Source organism: Balaenoptera borealis (genome assembly GCF_965194805.1).
Source record: "Balaenoptera borealis genome assembly, chromosome: 2".
Lineage (NCBI taxonomy): Eukaryota > Metazoa > Chordata > Mammalia > Artiodactyla > Balaenopteridae > Balaenoptera > Balaenoptera borealis.
The window spans coordinates 165,109,281-165,122,429 of record NC_138867.1 but is presented as its reverse complement, the minus strand read 5'-3'; the positions used below and the strand labels follow the sequence as shown (position 1 = coordinate 165,122,429).

Sequence of the window (13,149 nt, the reverse complement as noted above, 5' to 3'; positions counted from 1 at the left end):
AATTTATTTATTTATTTTTGGCTGCATTGGGTCTTTGTTGCTGTGTGCGGGCTTTCTCTCATTGCGGCGAGTGGGAGCTACTCTTCATTGCGGTGTGCAGGCTTCTCATTGTGGTGGCTTCTCTTGTTGCGGAGCACAGGCTCTAGGCACGCGGGCTTGGTGCTTGTGGCTCATGGGCTCTAGAGTGCAGGCTCAGTAGTTGTGGCACACAGGCTTAGTTCCTCCGCAGCATGTGGGATCTTCCTGGACCAGGGCTCAAACCCATGTCCCTTGCATTGGCAGGCGGATTCTTAACCACTCCGCCACCAGGGAAGTCCCTGATTTTTAAATTATATATATTACATATAATTTAAATAGTATATTTCTCTCATTGAAAATGTTGATTCCTAATATCATTAACATAATTATTTCTTTGCTTTAACCTACAATATAAAGACAGTCGAAAGTGATAAATCTGAAATTACTACAAACAATAAAACTGCTGAGGGGAGTTTAAAATTTCTTTGTAGATCTTTTTGTTCTTGGATTGTGTCCCACTTAGGATGTGCAGTCAAAATACTGTGTTGTAAAGTCTTTGAAGTAATCCTTTCTTTATGTAGTTACCAATTTAAAACTCAGTTTATTTTATTAAATTTTATTTATTTTCAATTTAAGAAATTTTTAAAAATTAGGCTTTTTCCCCCAGGGGATGGAATTTTAAAAAATTGAGATATAGTTGATATACAATATTATATAAGTTACAGGTGTACAACATAGTGATTCACAATTTTTAAAGGTTATACTCCATTTATAGTTATTATAAAATATTGGCTATAGTCCCTGTGTTGTACAGTATATCCTTGTAGCTTATTTATTTATTTATTTCCCATTATGGTTTATTACAGGATATTGAATATAGTTCCCTGTGCTATACAGGAGGACCTTGTTGTTTATCTGTTTTATTTTTTAAAATTTTATTTATTTATTTAAGTAAATTAAATTAATTAATTTATTTATTGGCTGAGTTGGGTCTTCGTTGCTGCGTGCAGGCTTTCTCTAGTTGCGGTGAGCGGGGGCTACTCTTCGTTGCAGTGTGCAGGCTTCTCATTGCTGTGGCTTCTCTTGTTGCAGAGCACAGGCTCTAGGCGCACAGGCTTCAGTAGTTATGGCATGCGGGCTTCAGTAGTTGTGGCTCGCAAGCTCTAGAGCACAGGCTCAGTAGTTGTGGTGCACGGGCTTAGTTGCTCCGTGGCACGTGGGATCTTCCCAGACCAGGGCTCAAACCCGTGTCCCCTACATTGGCAGGCAGATTCTAACCACTGCGCCACCAGGGCAGCCCCTGTTTATCTATTTTACACATAGTAGTTTGTGTCCGTTGATCCCAAACTCCTAAAAAACCTAAGTTTTTCTTTGACTAGGTGAAGCGTATAAATAATGCAAAGGTCAAAACTGCCTTTTGTCCGTTCATGCCTCCTTCCAACCCCTTTGTCCTATTCTTTAAATGTATTTTTGTTTATTTATCCTTTCATCATTTTTTGCAAACACAAGCAAACATATATATTCTAAATCTCTCCTACTTTTTCTTATATATAAAATGTAGCAAACTATGTATATCTGATCTTTTAAAAAAGCTTTATTGAGGCATAATTTACATACCTTAACATTTACCATTTAAAGTATACACTTCAATGATTATTAGTATATTCACAGAATTGTGCAACCATCACTGCAGTATAATTTTAGAACATTTCTATCACCCCAAGAAGAAACCTTGCATACTTTTATGTCACTCCCACTCCACTCCCAGCTCTAGGCAACCACGGATCTATTCTGTGTCTCTCTTGACTTGCATTTGGCCTTTTCTACTTAGCAGTATATCCTGGGAGGCCCCTATATATGTCTGTTTTAAAAAAATGTATACCTGTTTTACTCATTTAAGTAAATTTTTATCGAATTATGACATACATACAGAAAAGTGCACAAATCATAAATGTATGACGTTTAATTTTCACAGAGTGAACACTCTTGTGTAACCAGAACCCAGATCCAGAAACAGAACATTACCAGCACGAAAGAAGCCCTTCTTGTGTCACCTTCTCATACTTCCCTCACCACCCTAGGGTAATGACCATCCTGATTTCTAACGCCATAGATTAATTTTGCCTGTTTTGAACTTTATATAAATGGAATCATACAGTATGTTTGTATGTGTATGTCTGCTTTCTCTTTCCCAATATTATATTTGTGAGAATAATCAGTATTATTGCATACAGTTGTAGTTTGTTCATTCTCATTACTATATAGTATTCTGTTGTATAATATTCCACAAATAAATTACGCATTATACCACAAATGGATATTTGATTTGTTTCCAGTTTTTGGTTATTATGTATACTGCTCCTATGAATATTCTTGTATGTGTCTTTTGGTGAACTTTTGTGCTCATTCGCCTAGGAGTGGAATCACTGGGTCATATGGTATGCATATGTTCAACTTCAGTAGAAACTGCCAAATAGTTTCCCAAAGTAGTTCTTCCAATTTACAGTCTTAGCAGCAATTGTTCTACATCCCCATCAACACTTGATATTGTCTGTCTTTTTCATTTTAGTCATGATGGTGGGTATGTAATAAAATTACCTGTGGTGGAGTATTTGCATACATAGTGACTAATGCAGCTGACTACCCTTTCATAGGTTTATTTGCCATTTGGTATCCTGTTTTGTGAAGCACATGTTTAACTCTTTTGTCCATTTTTCTATTGGATTATCTGCCTTTTTCTTTCTCCCAAGGAGAAGGACACTGTGAACAAATACTTTGTGGGCGAATATATATATATATATTTTCACAGTAAAATATCTTTTCCCAGTCTGCTGCTTGACTTTTCACTGTCCTATTATGTATTTTGATGAATAGCAGTTTTTGTCTTCCAGCTTTGTTGAGATATAATTGACATGCAGCACTGTATTAGTTTAAGGTATGCAGCATAATGGTTTGACTTACATGCATCATGAAATGATTAGCACAGTAAGTTTTGTGAACATCTGTCATCTCATATAGATACAAAATTAAAGAAATAAAAAAAATTTTTTTCCCTTGTATTGAGAACTCTTGGATTTTACTCTCTTAACAACTTTGACATATAGCATCCAGCAGTGTTAATTCTATTTATCATGTTGTACATCACATCCCTACTACTTATTTGTCTTATAATTGGAAGTTTGTACCTTTTGACTGCCTTCATCCAATTCCCCCTCTCCCAACCCCCGCCTCTGGTAACCACAAATCTGATCTCTTTTTCTATAAGTTTGTTTGTTTGTTTTTGAAGTATAATTGACCTACAAATAAAAGTTCTTAATTTTAATATAGTCCATTTTTCTATTTTTTTATGGCTCTCGCTTTGTGTCCTATTTAAGAAATATTTGCTTACTCTGAAGTTTTGAAAATATTATCCTATGTTTTCTTCTAAAAATGTATTATTTTACCTTTCACAGATTAAAAACCACCTGGAATTGATTTTTGGGTATGGTGTGAGGTAGGAAGGAAGATTCACTTTTTTTCCCATGTGGATATTAATCTGATCCTGCACCATTTATTGAAAAGACTGTTCTTTCTCCACTGCATTGAGGTATCAACTTCGTCATATATCAGATGTCCATAGATATGTGGGTATGTTTCCAGATTCTCTGTTCTGTACCAATATTCTGCTTGTCTACCTTTGTGCCAAAACCACTCTGTCTTTTTTTTTTTTTTTTTGGTCATGCCGCAAGGCTTGCGGGGATCTTAGTTTCCCAACCAGGGATTGAACTTGGGCCCTAGCAGTGAAAGCACTGAGTCCTAACCACTGGACTGCCAGGGAATTCCCCACACTGTCTTAATTATTATAGCTTTATAATACATCCTAATGTCTGGTAGCATATTTCCTAAAGCTTTGTTTTTCTTCTTCAAGATTGCCTTAGCAATTATATTCACCATATAAAATTGGAATCAGCTTGACAGTACTCTTATGCAAGGACTTGTGTATTGTTCATATTTTATTCTTACCACTTGACATAGTGCCTGACGGTGTATGCTCCATAGAAATTTGTTGAGTAAATGAATGAAGGAATTAGAATGTAATCAATGAAATACAAGCACTAGGAAGGCAGGGAATTTTGATTCTTGATCCTTGATATGTCCAAAGCATCTGGCCCATAGTAGACACTCAATATAATTAATTGGGTAAATGATGATGAGTAAGAACTGATGTTTGGCTCTAGGTTCCTGATTATCTTTCAGCTTAAAGCTTAAATATATTTCCTCAGGGAAACCTTCCCTAATAGCTTCTGACAAAGTTCTCTGCTTATATTCCATAGTTTCCCATAATTTGCCTTCATAGCATTTAACAGGCTTGTAATTTTTTTTTGTACTATTTTTTATTCCCTACTAGACTGTTAGGGCCTGGGTCTGTCTTGTTTACTGTAACCTTAGTACCTTGTATTAGGGCACATAGTTGGCCTTCAATTATTATTGACTGACTGATGGAAGAAGTAACCAAGTGTCTTAGAATGGAGAATCAGGGAGGTTCTGTAAGAGGAGGAGATGTTGATTCTGAGCTTTGGAGGATGATTAAGAATTCTTTCTATGGAGGAGAGAAAGTTAACTTTAGATAATGGGAAAACTATGTGTAACAGATGGTAAGGCGGCAGTATGTGACACTGTGGAACGGCAGCTGGAGCCTAGTGTAGGAATTGATAGGAGCTAAACCTGGAAAGTTATGCTGGGCAAACTTTGAGAGAGCTGTGCTTATTCTGTGGGCAATGATGAGTTATTAAAGGTTTTTATGCAGAAAAATGATAGGATCGGATTAGTGTTTTGAACATAACGCTGGTGATAGTGCATAAGCTATTGCAGTATTCCAGGTATGACAGGAGAGGGACCTGAACCAAGGCAGAGGCAAAGGAGGGAGTGGATCTAAGTGTCTTTCTAAAGTCAAGATTCTATGACCCATAGAATGTGCCCAGGGTGGTGGCCCAGGAGGCTTATAGTTTGAGGGAATAGGTAGATAGTATGTAAAGCCATTAACAGAGATAAGGAATATATTAGGAATATATTACAGGTTTAGAGGTGAAGACAATGAATTTTTGGTTTTTTCCCAACTTTTTTTTATTGTGGGAAAATACACAGAACATAAAATTTCCTATCTTAACCATTAAAAAAAAATTTTTTATTTATTTATTTTGGCCATGCCATGAGGCTTGTGGGATCTTAGTTCCCAACCAGGGATTGAACCTGGGCCCTTGGCAGTGAACATGGAGTCCTAACCACTGGACTGCCAGAGAATTCCCCTATCTTTTTAAGTGTCCAGTTCAGTGGTATTGAGAACATTCATACTGTGTAATCATTATCACCATCATTTCTAGATCTTTTTTCATCTTGTAAAATTGAAACCCATTAAACAATAACCTCCCATTTTCCCCTCCCCCTAGCCCCTGGCAATCACCATTATACTTTCTGTGTTTATGATTTTGACTACTTTAAGTACCTCATATAAGTGGAATCATATAGTATTTGTCTTTTTGTATCTGGCTTATTTAACTCAGCATAATGTCCTCAAGGTTTATCCGTGTTGTGGCGTATGTCAGGATTCCCTTCCTTTTTAAGGGTGAATAATACTCCATTGTATGTATACACTACATTTTACTTATCCATTCATCTGTCAATGGACACTTGGGTTGCTTTCATGTTTTAGCTATTGTAAATAATGCTGCCTATGAACATGGGTTTACAAATATCACTTTGAGACCTTGCTTTCAATTCTTTTGGGTATACACCTAGAAGTGGAATTACTGGATCATATGGTAATACTATTTTTAATTTTTTAAGGAATCTTGATACTATTTTCCACAGTGGTTATACCATTTTACATTCCCACCAACAGTACACCAGGGCTCCAATATATCCACATCCTCACCAACACTTATCACTTGTCTTTTTGATAAGAGCCATTTTAACAGATGTGAGGTGATCTCTCATTGTGGGTTTGATTTACATTTCCCTGATGATTAGTGATATTGAGCACCTTTTCAAGTACTTGCTGGCCATATGTCTTCTTTGGAAAAATGTTTTTTCAGATATTCTGACCATTTTTTAAATTGGATTGTTTGCTTTTTTCCTACTGAGTTGTGTGAGTTCTTTATATATTTTGGATATCATGAGTCCCTGCTTTCAATTCTTTGGGTTATACACCAAGGAGTGGAATTGCTAGATTGTATGGTAATTCTGTGTTTGTCTTTTTGAGGGACTACCAAGCTGTTTTCCACAGTGGCTATACCATTTTACATTCCCACTAGCAATGTAGTAGGGCTCCAATTTCTCCACATATCCTGGATAACATTTGTTATTTTCCATTTTTTTTTTATAACAACCATCCTAATGGATGTGAAGTGGTATTTCACTGTGGTTTTGATTTGACTAGTAATGTTGAACATGTTTCCATGTGCATATTAGGCATTTGTATATCATCGTTGGTGAAATGTCTATTCAAGACTTTCGTCTATTTTTGGATTGGGTTGTTTGTGTGTGTTGTCATCGTTGAGATGTAAGAGTTTAAATTATATATGTATTCTGGACATTAATCCCTTATCAGATTGCAAAATTTTTTCCCCATTCTGTGGGTTGTTTTCTTACTCTCTTGATGGTGTCCTTTCATGCACAAAAGTTTTTAATTTTGATGAAGTCAGTTTATTTTTTGTTGCCTGTGCTTTCGATGTCATATTCAAGGTATCCTTGCCAAATCTAGGATCATGAAGATTCCCCCCTGTGTTGTCTTCCAAGAGTTTTATAGTTTTAGCTCTTAAGTTTGGATCTTTGATCAGTTTTGAGTTAATTTTTGTATATTGTGTGAAGTAAGTGTCCAACACCAGTTGTCCCTACACCATTTATTGAAAATACTGTTCTTTTCCCAGTGATCTTCTTTGGACCATCCAATTTTGGTCCCAAGGCTGGGTTGAAATAAATTGCTCATAGAGGGACTTCCTTGGTGGCACTGTGGTTAAGAATCCGCCTGCCAATGCAGGGGACACGGGTTTGAGCCCTGGTCCGGGAAGATCCCACATGCCGCGGAGCAACTAAGCCTGTGTGCCACAACTACTGAACCTGCGTGCCACAGCTACTGAAGCCCATGTGCCTAGAGCCCGTGCTCCGTAACAAAAGAAGCCACCGCAATAAGAAACCTGCGCACCACAACGAAGAGTAGCCCCTGCTTGCCGCAACTAAAGCCCACGTGCAGCAACAAAGACCCAACGCTGCCAAAAATAGATAAATAAGTAAATAAATTTATTAAAAAAAAATTGATCATAGATATATGGTTTTATTTTTGGCTTCTCAATTCTATTCCATTGATCTGTGTGTCTGTTCTTTTCCCAGTACCACACTGTCTTGATTATCATTGCTGTGTAATAAGTTTGAAATAGGAAGGTGTGTTGTTTTGGCTATTTTTGGTTCTCTATATGAATTTTAGCATTAGCTTGTCAATTTCTACAAAGAAGTCCACTGGGATTCTGATAGAGATGGTGTTGAATCTGTAGATCAATTTAGGAGCATTGCCATATTAAGTGTTAAGTCTTCTGATCATGAACATGGGATGTTTTTCTAATTATTTAGATCTTCTTTAATTTCTTTCAACAACATTTTACAGTTTTCAGAGTATAAGTTCTACATGTCTTTTGTTAAAGTTATGCCTAAGTATCTTATTCCTTATGATGCTATTGTAAATGGAATTGTTTTCTTAATTTCATTTTCAGATTGTTCATTGCAAATGTACAGAAGTATAGTTTATTTTTGTTTACCGAACTTTTACAACTTTGCTGAACTTATTTATTAGTTCTAATATTTTTTTAGTGGATTCCTTAGGAATTTCTATATTCAAGTTCATTGCATCTGCAAATGGAGATCATTTTACTTCTTCCTTTCCAATCTGGATGGCTTTTCTTTCTTTCTTTTCTTTTTCATTTTTTAAAATAAATTTATTTATTTATTTTTGGCTGCGTTGGGTCTTCACTGCTGCGCATGGGCTTTCTCTAGTTGCGGCAAGTGGGGTGTACTCTTCATTGCAGTGTGCGGGCTTCTCAGTGAGGTGGCTTCTCTTGTTGCAGAGCACAGGCTCTAGGCACGCAGGCTTCAGTAGTTGTGGCATGCGGGCTCAGTAGTTGTGGCTCACGGGCTGTAGAGCACAGGCTCAGTAGTTGTGGTGCACTGGCTTAGCTGCTCTGCAGCATGTGGGATCTTCCTGGACCAGGGCTCGAACCCGTGTCCCCTGCATTGGCAGGCAGATTCTTAACCACTGCACTACCAGGGAAGTCCCTTTTATTTCTTTCTAATTGTCTTGGCTAGAACCTCCAATGTAATTTTGAATAGAGGTAGCAAGAGTGAACATTCTTGTCTTGTTCCAAATCTTAGTGGGAAAGCATCTAGTTTTTTACTATTAAGTACGATGTTAGCTGTGGATTTTTCATAAATGTCCTTCATGAGGTTGAGTTAATTCCTTTATATTCCAAGTTTGTTGAGTTTTTATTTTTTATCATGAAACAGATGTGGTGTATTATATTATTGATGTGATGTATTATATTAATTGGTTTTCAGATACTAAACCAACCTTGCATTAACATAATAAATCCCAGTTGGTAATGGTGAACAAATCTTTTTATAAAATGCTGTATTTTGTTTGCTAGTATTTTGTTGAGGATTATTGCAATCATATACATAAGAGATATTGGTTTGTAGTTTCCTTTTCTTATGATGTCTTTGTTTTTGGCATAAGCGTTATATTGGCCCCATGAAATGACTTGGGAAATATTCTCTCGTTTTCCATTTTTAATTTTTTTAATTTAAAAAATTATTTTATTTATTTTTAAAATTTTTTGGCCGTGCCACGCAGCACACGGGATCTTAGTTCCCTGACCAGGAATTGAACCCATGCCCCCTGCAGTGGAAGCGCAGAACCCTAACCACTGGATCGCCAGGGAATTCCCCCCCCTCCCTTTTTTTGTTCTGTTTTTTAGAATAATTTTTGAAGAATTGTTATGAATTCTTTAAATGTTTGGTAGAATTCAGTGATGAAGCCCTCTGGGCCTGGACTTTTCTCTCTGGGAAGTTTTTTGATTACTATTTCAATCTCTTCACTTACTGTAGATAAACTCAGATTGTGTATTTCTTCTGGAGCCAGTTTTGATAGTTTGTGTCTTTCTAGGAATTTGTCCATTTCATCTAATTTATCAAAATTTTGGCCTACAGTTGTTCATAGAATTCTTTTATTTATTTATTTATTATTATTATTATTTTTAAAATCTTTTTTATTTTTGGCTGTGTTGGGTCTTCTTTTCTGTGCGAGGGCTTTCTCTAGTTGTGGCAAGTGGGGGCCACTCTTCATCGCGGTGCGCGGGCCTCTCACCATCGCGGCCTCTCTTGTTGCAGAGCATAGGCTCCAGACGCGCAGGCTCAGTAGTTGTGGCTCACAGGCCTAGTTGCTCCACGGCATGTGGGATCTTCCCAGACCAGGGCTTGAACCTGTGTCCCCTGCATTGGCAGGCAGATTCTCAACCACTGCGCCACCAGGGAAGCCCCACAGAATTCTTTTATGATCTTTTTTTATTTCTGTAAGGTCAATAGTAATGTCCTTCTTTTATTTCTGATTCTGGTAATTTTTTTTATATTTATTTATTGTATTTATTTATTTTCCTTATTTTTTTGGCTGCATCAGGTCTTAGTTGTGGCACAAGGGGTCTTTGTTATGGCGCACAGTCTTTTCGTTGCAGTGCTTGGGCTTCTCTAGTTGTGGCATGCGGGTTTTCTCTCTCTAGTTGTGGCGCGCGGGCTGCAGAGCACGTGGGCTCTGTAGTTTGCGGCACGCAGGCTCTCTCATTGAGGCAGGCGAGCTCAGTAGTTGTGGCATGTGGGCTTAGTTGCCTCGCGGCATGTGGGATCTTAGTTCCCTGACCAGGGATCAAACCCAAGTCCCCAGCACTGGAAGGCGGATTCTTTACCACTGGACCACCAGGGAAGTCCCATGATTCTGGTAATTTAAGAATTTTTTAAAATCTTGATTAGTATTGCTAAATGTTTGTCAACTGTGTAGATCTTTTCAAAGAACAAGCATTTGGTTTTTACTGCTTTTCTCTGTTGTTTTTATATCCTCTATTTTATTAATTTCTGCTGTATTCTTTATTATTTTCTTCTTTCTGCTTGCTCTAGGTTTACTGTACTCATCTTCTTCCAGTGTGTTGAGGTGGAAGTTTAGATTATTGATTTGTGATCTCTCTCCTTTCTTAATAGCACCATTAGAGCTGTAAGTTTCCCTCTAAGTACTGCTTTAGTTGCATTTCATAAGTTTTGGTATTTTGTGTCTTGATTTTCATTCATCTCAAATTATTTCCTGATTCCCCTTTTGATTTCTTCTTTGACCCATTATTGTTTGGGAGTGCATTGCTTAATTTCTATGTATTTGTGAATTTCCCAAAGTTTTTCCTGCAGTTGATTTCTAATTTCTTTCCATTGTAGTGGAGAACATATTTTGAATTATTTCTAACCTTTTAAATTTATTGAGGTTTATTTTTAACGGCCTAGTATAAGATCTATTCTGGTGACTGTCCCTTGTTCCCTTGAGAAGGGCGTGTATTCCGTTGTTGTTGGGTGGAGTGTTTTATAGTTGTTTGTAAGGTCTAGTTGCCTTATAGTGTTGTTCAAGTCTTATTTTACGTCATCATATGAGTGTTGTTTTATCTGTTGTTGAAAGTGGGGTATTGGATTCTCCAAATTTGATTGTTTAGTTGTGTATTTCTCCTTTCATTTCTGTCAGTTTTTTTGCTTTATGTATTTTAGTGGTCTGTTATTAGATGCATTTATGTTTGTAACTGTTATCTTCTGATGTATTGATATTTTTATCATGATTAAATATCCCTCTCTGTCTCTAGTAACCTCTTTTTGTTTTAAAGTCTATTTTGTATGATATTATTATAGCCATTCCAGCTTTCTTGTAGTTGCTGTTTATATGATATGTCTTTTTACATCCTTTACTTTCAGTTTTTTTTATGTTTGAATATAAAGTGTGTCTCCTAGAGTCAGCATATAGTTGAATCATGCTTTTTTATCCAGTCTGACAATCTCTGACTTTTGATTGGATTTTTTTAGCCCATTCATATATAATATTATTGATTGTCATGTATTTTTTGTTCCTTTATTCTTCTTTTATTGTTTTTTTTGTTTTTAAGTATTTTCTAATGTAGTATTTTAATTTCTTTACTGATTTGCCACTATATTAAAAATTTTTTTTTCAATAATTGCTCTAGGGATTGCCATATACATCTTATCGGAATCAGCTTCACATTCTGATGCTAGCTTATTCTAGTGATAATAAGCGTTATTATCTAGAAGCGTTATTCCTGTATAGCTCTATTCCCCTTTTCTCCTTTTTGTGGTGTTATTGTTATACATATTACACAATCAATGTTGTAAACCCAACAATACATTGTTACTTTACCATATATAGTCACTTCCTTATCTCAATACAGCTTTCCTCCCACCCATTTTTTTGTGCTCTTATTAGCAAATATATAACATGTATATTACATTTCTATATGTTATAGTACCAACAGTACATTATATCATATTATACTATACAATATTTTTATATCAGTTAAGAAAAAGAAAGGAGGAAAAAGACATTTACAGGCATATCTTGGCAATATCTCAGCTTTGGTTCCAGACTACTGCAATAAAAGCAAATATTGCAGTAATACAAGTCATACAAATTTTTTGGTTTCCCAGTGCATATAGAAGTTATGTTTACACTATACTGTAGTCTGTTAAGTGTGCAATAGCCTATGTCTAAAAAAACAATGTATGTACCTTAATTAAAAAACACTGTTGCTAGGGCTTCCCTGGTGGCGCAGTGGTTGAGAATCTGCCTGCCAATGCTGGGGACACGGGTTCGAACCCTGGTCTGGGAAGATCCCACATGCCACGGAGCAACTAGGCCCGTGAGCCACAATTACTGAGCCTGTGCGTCTGGAGCCTGTGCTCCGCAACAAGAGAGGCCGCGATAATGAGAGGCCCGCACACCGCGATGAAGAGTGGCCCCCACTTGCCACAACTAGAGAAAGCCCTAGCACAGAAACGAAGACCCAACACAGCCATAAATAAAAATAAATAAATAAAAAAAAACACTGTTGCTAAAAAATGCTAATTATCATTTGAACCTTCGCATGCCATAGTGTTTTTGCTGGTGGAGGGTGTTGCCTCCATGTTGATGGCTGCTAACTGATCAGGGTGGTGGTTGCTGAAGGTAGTGGTGCCTGTGGTAATTTCTTAAAATAAGACAGCAATGAAGTTTGCTGCATCAATTGACTCTTCTTTTCACTTAAACACTTAGAGGCCATTGTAGGGTTATTAAATGGCCTATTTCAATATTGTTGTCTCTCAGGGAATAGGGAGGCTGGAAGAGAGGGAGAGAGACAGGGAAATCGCTGGTAGGTGGAGCAGTCAGAGCATACCCAGCATTTATTGATTGAGTTCACCGTCTTATATGGGTGTGGTTTGTGGCACTCCAAAACAATTACAATAGCAACATCAAAGATCACTGATCACAGATCACTATAACAAACATAATAATAATGAAAAAGTTTAAAATATTATGAAAATTACCAAATGTGATACAGAAACACAAAGTGAGCAAATGCTATTGGAAAAATGGCACCAATAAACTTTCTCAACACAGGGTTGCCACAAACCTTCAATCTGTAAAAAAAGCAGTATCTGTGAAGTGCAGTAAAGCAAAGAGCAATAAAATGAGGTATGCCTGTACACTGTCAAATAATTACATAATTGCCTTTACCAATTCTTTTTTCATGTAGTCTCGCATTCCCATCTGGAGTCACTTACCTTCAGCCTGAACAACTTCCTTTAATAGTTCCTGTAAGGTGGGTCTGCTAGCAACAGTTCTCTGTTTTGTTTATTTGTTTGTTTGTATTTTTAATCTGGGCAAGTCTTTATTTCACCTTCTTTGTTGGAAGATAGCTTTGCTGGGTATAAGATTTCTGGTTGACAGGTTGTTTTCTTTGTGTGCTTTGAATATGTTATCCCAGTGCCTTCTGGCTTCCATTGATTCTGCTGAGAAGTTGCCTGTTAATCTTATTAGGA

At 36.8% G+C, this 13,149-nt stretch overlaps 1 pseudogene across 1 annotated transcript in view; it reads left to right on the top strand.

Moving 5' to 3' along the window:
- Positions 1–9,870, top strand: part of LOC309623556 (phosphoglycerate kinase 1 pseudogene) — a 37,542-nt pseudogene extending 27,672 nt beyond the window's left edge. The window contains exon 2 of the transcript XR_014249947.1: positions 1,994–9,870. The product of XR_014249947.1 is annotated as a phosphoglycerate kinase 1 pseudogene (transcript). The remainder of the gene's footprint in view (positions 1–1,993) is intronic.
- Positions 9,871–13,149: the final 3,279 nt, after the last annotated feature.